The sequence below is a fragment of the Zea mays genome, chromosome 8, assembly GCF_902167145.1.
Source record: "Zea mays cultivar B73 chromosome 8, Zm-B73-REFERENCE-NAM-5.0, whole genome shotgun sequence".
Taxonomy (NCBI): Eukaryota; Viridiplantae; Streptophyta; class Magnoliopsida; order Poales; family Poaceae; genus Zea; species Zea mays.
This window is the reverse complement of record NC_050103.1, coordinates 111,032,852-111,039,746: the sequence shown is the minus strand read 5'-3', so window position 1 is coordinate 111,039,746 and position 6,895 is coordinate 111,032,852.

Genomic DNA, 6,895 nt, shown 5'->3' with positions numbered 1-6,895 from the left:
TTCTTCCGCTTCGGCAGTCGCCTGTTCTGTCTCAGCAGTGGGGATTTCTTCCGGGGTTACCAGTCCGGATCGTTGCATCGCTTCGGAGATGGGAACAGTCTCCGATCCTTCAGCTTCGCCTCCCTCACGCTCAACCCTAGCGGTAGAACGCACTCTGGCCATTTAACTCTGAATTTTTTGGGAACTAAATGCTTTTTCTTCCGAAGCTTTTTCTTCTGACGAAGTAGGCTTCAAACTGGAGCTTCGTCTGATTCTGAGAGTCAAGCTTCGGCTATGGTTAAAAATTTTGGCAGCAAAACAGTGCAAATAGCAATGAATGTTGTGGTAACTTCACACCTACTCGTCTGTTTATATAGTGATGCAGGTAAGAAGGTGAATCGCCAGGATTTTTACACCAGGCGGACAACCGCTTGCACTCGCTGCGCGGTGGACCGCAGAGACCAAACAGTAGCTCTACAAGGTGGGACCGCTACGCGCTCGGAAACTGAATCGTTTCTCGACAACGAGCTCAGGGAAGGTGTTTTTTGGACCTTTGGCTTCCCGAAGCTTAAGAGACTTTTTTCACGGATCAAGCTCGTTACGAAAAACGATCTAGCGCCGTGAAAGGGGTTACTGTTGGGACTATGCTTCGTCGCCGAAGGTCTTGTAGGAAGAAGCAGCTTCGGCTGAAGCTGTCCGCATGAGATGACCGAAGGATCCTCTTCATGAAGCTTTGGAATTACAAACCGACTTAAAAGTAGAATGACCTTTTAGTCCATAAATGTTTGGGTCACTGTTGTAATCCCTTATAAGGGCATAATTGTAATTCCCCACAGGCTGTGTCCTGTGCCTATAAATAGTGAACAGTATTCCTTTACTGTTCACGCATTCCTGTATTTGCAATCGCATCATTCAGGAACCAATCTTTGCCAAGGCAGAGGTATAACTGTATTCAATGATTAAACATACTGAGTAGATATAATATGGTTCGTTTATGATTCATTTACCTTTGATACTCTATATTTTATGTTATCTTATACAATCTATTAAAATTCAATTACGAAGATTTAACCTTCGTAATCGTATTGTCATCAACCTTCGTCCAAGGTCCACTAATCCCCAAGGGAATAATGCTTCGTTGGACGAAGGACATTAACATTTAACATTTTATGTTGCCTTGTTCTTAATTCATAGCATTTGAGAACAAGTCCCCAACAGTTCTGGTGCTTTAAATTGGTATCTTAATGGTGAATAGTGGTAGGTTGATATTCCTGTGGTATATCCATTTAATTGGTGTTTAACTCTGATTCTGTGCATTTATGTGTTATACGCATCACAGTTTAATTATTGACACAATGCATCCCACAGGTGCTAAGGTGTAGTAATGCTTCGAATTAGCCTAAGTATGTGCAATTTGGCATATAAGGTCAAAGTTAAGATTTTAATGTAAGCACATATTTAGGGGGAGCATTCTATAAACTTAGAATTCAAAATTTGTGTTTTAAATCTTATTCTTGTGTAAGCTTTAATTGTGTTGCCATCAATCACCAAAAAGGGGGAGATTGAAAGCTCTCTTGTGGGTTTTGGTGTTTGGATGACAACCCAAATTAAAGGACTAACAAGTGTGCTAAGTGTTGAACAGGTGCTTAATGCAAAGCTAATAGGGTTCAACACAAGTGAACAAGTATCATGGTCCAAAGACTGAATTATCTATAGATAATGAACACTGCTTAAGTGAGACTCGGTGTGCGTAACTCAGATACAACCGATCAAGCCAAGGATGGAGGCAAGAAGAGCTTCGAGGTACCGAGTGCAGGGGAGAAGGTCAAGGAGACCAGGAACCCAAAGCCAGGGGTGAAGAAGAAGACTTGCAAAGTCAAGGTTGATCGAGTTAAGAGTTATGGTGCATCAAGGATCACTACATAAGGACATGACTTACAGCCAATGAGGTAACATCTACAATTATGTGGTGTAAGTCATAAGGCTCAAGATCAAGCTCGAGAAATGAACAAGGGAGTTGGAGCTCAGATATATCAATCTAGATCAAGTCAAGTTGACTTAATAGTTTAGAGTCCAACATCGACCTCAAACATGCCAAATTGGGTAAAACGATGAAAAAGGTTAAGTATGTAAGGTTTGAGTGTTCAACCATGTTGCATACACCTCTTACTACAAGTTTGGTGCTTGGTTTGCTCTCTAACTCTTTCTGTAGAGAAAGTACCATTCTAAGCTCTGCTGGAGGAGAAACAGTAAAGCTAGGAGAAGAACAAGAAAGATATAAGTTTCTAGGACTAAATCAATTGGATTATACTCTAAATGTGTTTGTTTAAGTCTCAGGAAAATCCTCCCAAAAGTTGAAGTCAAATGGAGAAAGAACGGAGGAAAATCACTTAGTGTGTTGTTGGCTGGTGCACAGGACAGTGAATAGTAGCTGTCCGGTGCACAGGACAGTGAATAGTAGTTGTGTCCGGTGCACAGGTCAGTGAATAGTAGCAGTGTCCGGTGCACAGAACAGTGAATAGTAGCAGTGTCAGGTGCACAGGACAGTGAATAGTGACTTGTCCGGTGCACATGACAATGAATAGTAACCTGTCCGGTGCACCAACGGCTAGTTGTTCCAGAGAAGGAAACTGTTAATCAGATCTGTTATTGTTCACTGTCCGGTGTACCCGCAACCAGGGAAGGCTGGGAGCTTCCAAATGAAGCTCCAACGGCTCCTAGGCCCTTTGGGGCTATAAAAGGGACCCCTAGGAGCCTAAAACAAGTACACAAGTGCAGCCAACAAGTCCATACATCATTTGGATCAATTATCTCTCTCCCTCTCTTGTGTATCTCTCTAGTTTGTGTAGAGGCAAAGTTATAAGCCTTTAGAGAGAGGGGAAGTGCTGCTGAGAGCTAGAGCAAAATCTTGAGCGCATTGTTACTCTGCCGGAGTGTTATCGAGAATATTGTAAGAAGCCACGACATTGTTGTAACTGACATCAACATAGTGGAAGGCTCTATTTGTCGCACTGACATATATGAGCAAACAGAGGAAGGAGTTGAAATAGACTCCAAGCCAAGGTGTGGCTAACTCCAACGAGGACTAGACAAGCATTTCAGGCTTGGCCGAACCTCGGGATAAATCCATGTGTCTGTGTGCTCTGCTCTGTGTTGTGTGCTGTTTCTCTGTCTTATTTGTTGTTTATACTTGCACTTCTATATTTATATGTGGTACAAGCTATCTTCGAAGTGCAGGGTATTTTAAGACAGGAACTTCAATTCCGCTGCAACCTACTCGAAGGGTCTTTCATTCCACTGCGATCTAGCCTTCGAGTAGAGTAAGAATTTCTAGTTTTAAAGTGATATTTATTATCTGCCTATTCACCCCCCTCTAGGCGACATCCAGATCATGTTCCCAGGCATAGGGAACTTTTAGTCATCAACAAATTCACTGGATTAGTTGAGGTTTCTTGTGACATTGTGTTTGATGAGACTAATTGCTACCAAGTGGAGCAAGTTGATCTTGATGAATTAGATGATGAAGAGGCTCCGTGCGTCGCGCTAAGGAACATGTCCATTGGGGATGTGTGTCCTAAGGAATCCGAAGAGCCCACACAAGCACAAGATCAACCATCAACTTCCATGCAAGCATCTCCACCCACTCAAGATGAGGATCAAGCTCAAGATAATAATGATGAAGATCAAGAGGATGAGCCACCTCAAGAGGAAGAAATTGATCAAGGGAGAGATGAAGATAATAATGACAAGGAAGATGATCAAGAAATATAGGGTCAAAGTCCGCCACACCCAAGAGTCTACCAAGCAATTCAACGAGATCACCCCGTCAACTCCATCCTTAGTGACATTCAGAAGGGGGTAACCACTAGTTCTTGAATTGCTCATTTCTGTGAACATTACTCTTTTGTGTCCTCTATTGAGCCATACAGGGTAGAGGATGCACTAAGAGATCCTGATTGTGTGTTGGCTATGCAAGAGGAGCTCAACAACTTCACAAGGAATGAGGTATGGCATTTAGTTCCTGAGAGCACCTAGAGGGGGGGTGAATAGGTGATCCTGTAAAAACTTGAAACATAAAGCCACAAACTTGATTAAGTGTTAGCACAATGAAATCAAGTGGGTAAGGAGAGCTCTTGTGAACCACAATTGACACAGTGAGAACAAGCACAAGAGACACAGAGATTTATCCCGTGGTTCGGCCAAGTACAACACTTGCCTAGTCCACGTTGTGGCGTCCCAATGGACGAGAGTTGCACTCGACTCCTTTCAAGTGATCCAATGATCAACTTGAATACCACGGTGTTCTTTTTCCTTTACTCTTTCCCGTTTGTGAGGAATCTCCACAACTTGGAGCCTCTCGCCCTTACAATGAGATGATCACAAAGAAGCAAAGATGTAAGAGTGGGAATAGCAACGCACACAAGCCTCAAAGCACGAGCACAAACACGCACACAAGTCACAACTTGAGCTCTAAGATTACACACGGAGTTCTCAACTCAAGAGGAGCTCAAATTGCTATCACAACAAATCAAATGCGCTAGAGAGATGTCTTGGTGCTAAGAGATGATCAAAGAATGCTTGGTGTACTCCTTCATGCGCCTAGGGGTCCCTTTTATAGCCCTAAGGCAGCTAGGAGCCGTTGAGAGCAATCCAGGAAGGCAAATCTTGCCTTCTGTCGACTGGTGCACCACCGGACACTGTCCGGTGCAGATTTCTTTCCTATTCTGGCGCAGCCGACCGTTGAAGAATTGGAGCCGTTGGCGCACCGGACACTGTCCGGTGCACACCGGACAGTCCGGTGCCTCCTTCAGACCGTTGGCCCGGCCACGCGTCACGCCCGGATTGCGCGGCCGACCGTTGGCTCACCGGACAGTCCGGTGAATTTTAGTTGTACGCCGCCGTTTAGTTCCCGAGAGCAGCCTTTTCACCAGAGCCAGCGTGGCGCACCGGACACTGTCTGGTGCACCCAGACTGAGCAGAGACTTGGCTGCTCGAGCCAAGTCTTTTCCATTTGTCTTTTCTCTGATTCTAGCACTTAGACAAATATGTTAGTACACAAAAACCAACGTACTAAGTCTAGAATCATACCTTTGTATTGATTTGCACTTTGACCATCATTTGGTATAGATTAACACATGACCATTTGTGTTGGACACTTAATCACCAAAATACTTAGAAATGGCCCAATGGCACATTTCCCTTTCAATCTCCCCCTTTTTGGTGATTTATGCCAACACAACAAAAAGCAACATATAGAAGTGCAACATCAATGCAAATTAGAACAAGAATTTGTTTTGATTCAAATTTGGCATATTTGAATCATTCTTTGCCACCACTTGGTTTGTTTTTGCAAATCAAACTCAATTTCTTATCTCTAAGTCAAATTTACTTGTTGAGGCATAGAGAGAGGTATTCCAAGAGAAATTGATCAAAGATTCAAAAACTCCCCCTTTTTCCCATAATCAAACATTCTCCCCACAAGAGACCAACTTTTGACAAGAAGAGACATTAAGAGAATTTTGCTAAAACAAAAACTCTAACTCTACTATTTTCAAAATTCTCAAGCGGTAGCTGATCCATTTCTTGCTTTGGCCTTATTTTCTCCCCCTTTGGCATCAAGCACCAAAACGAGATCAATCTTGGCCCTTTTAACCTCATTGCCTCACCAAAATTGTCAATTAAGAGCAAAAGGCAATAAGAGACATGGAGATGAACTTGGAGTACGTTACCCTCTCATTGGAGTGCAGTGGAAGTCTTTCATGGTCCAAGTCCATCTTTCCCTTTCAATCCATCTTTGAGACTAAATCAAGCAAGCTCAAACACATGGTTAGTCTCAAAGGGTCAAGTTGTAGCATAGCTCCCCCTAAATATGTGCACCACTTGCAAATGGACTTGTGAGGTCCGGGGAGTGCTTGTACAACTTGAGCACCATAAATAACAACAATATGCATAAAGGAACATGATCAAAGGAATAAGACACATGTATGTTATAGATCAATCCAAGTTCCGCGAATCTAAGACATTTAGCTCACTACGCAGCCTGCAAAAGGTTGACTCATCTAGAGGCTTGGTAAAGATATCGGCTAGCTGGTTCTCGGTGCTAACATAAAACACTTCGATATCTCCCTTTTGCTGGTGGTCTCTCAAAAAGTGATGTCGGATGTCTATGTGCTTAGTGTGGCTGGGTTCAACATGATTATCTACCATGCGGATAGCACTCTCATTATCACATAGGAGTGGGACTTTGCTCAGATTGTAGCCAAAGTCCCGGAGGGTTTGCCTCATCCAAAGTAGTTGCGCGCAACACTGTCCTGCGGCAACATACTCGGCCTCAGCGGTGGATAGGGCAACGGAAGTTTGTTTCTTAGAACTCCAGGACACCAGGGACCTTCCTAAGAATTGGCACGTCCCTGATGTACTCTTCCTATCAACCTTACATCCAGCATAATCGGAGTCTGAATATCCAATTAAGTCAAAGGTAGACCCCTTTGGATACCAGATCCCGAAGCAAGGCGTAGCGACTAAATATCTAAGAATTCGCTTCACAGCCACTAAGTGACACTCCCTTGTATCGGATTGAAATCTAGCACACATGCATACACTAAGCATAATATCCGGTCTACTAGCACATATGTAAAGCAAGGAACCTATCATAGACCGGTATGCTTTTTGATCAACGGACTTACCTCCTTTGTTGAGGTTGACGTGTCTGTCAGTTCCCATTGGAGTCTTTGCGGGCTTGGCGTCCTTCATCCCAAACCGCTTGATCAAGTCTTGTGTGTACTTTGTTTGGGAGATGAAAGTGTCGTCCTTGAGTTGCTTCACTTGGAACCCAAGGAAGTAGTTCAACTCGCCCATCATCGACATTTCAAACTTTTGAGTCATCACCCTGCTAAACTCTTCACAAGACTTTTGG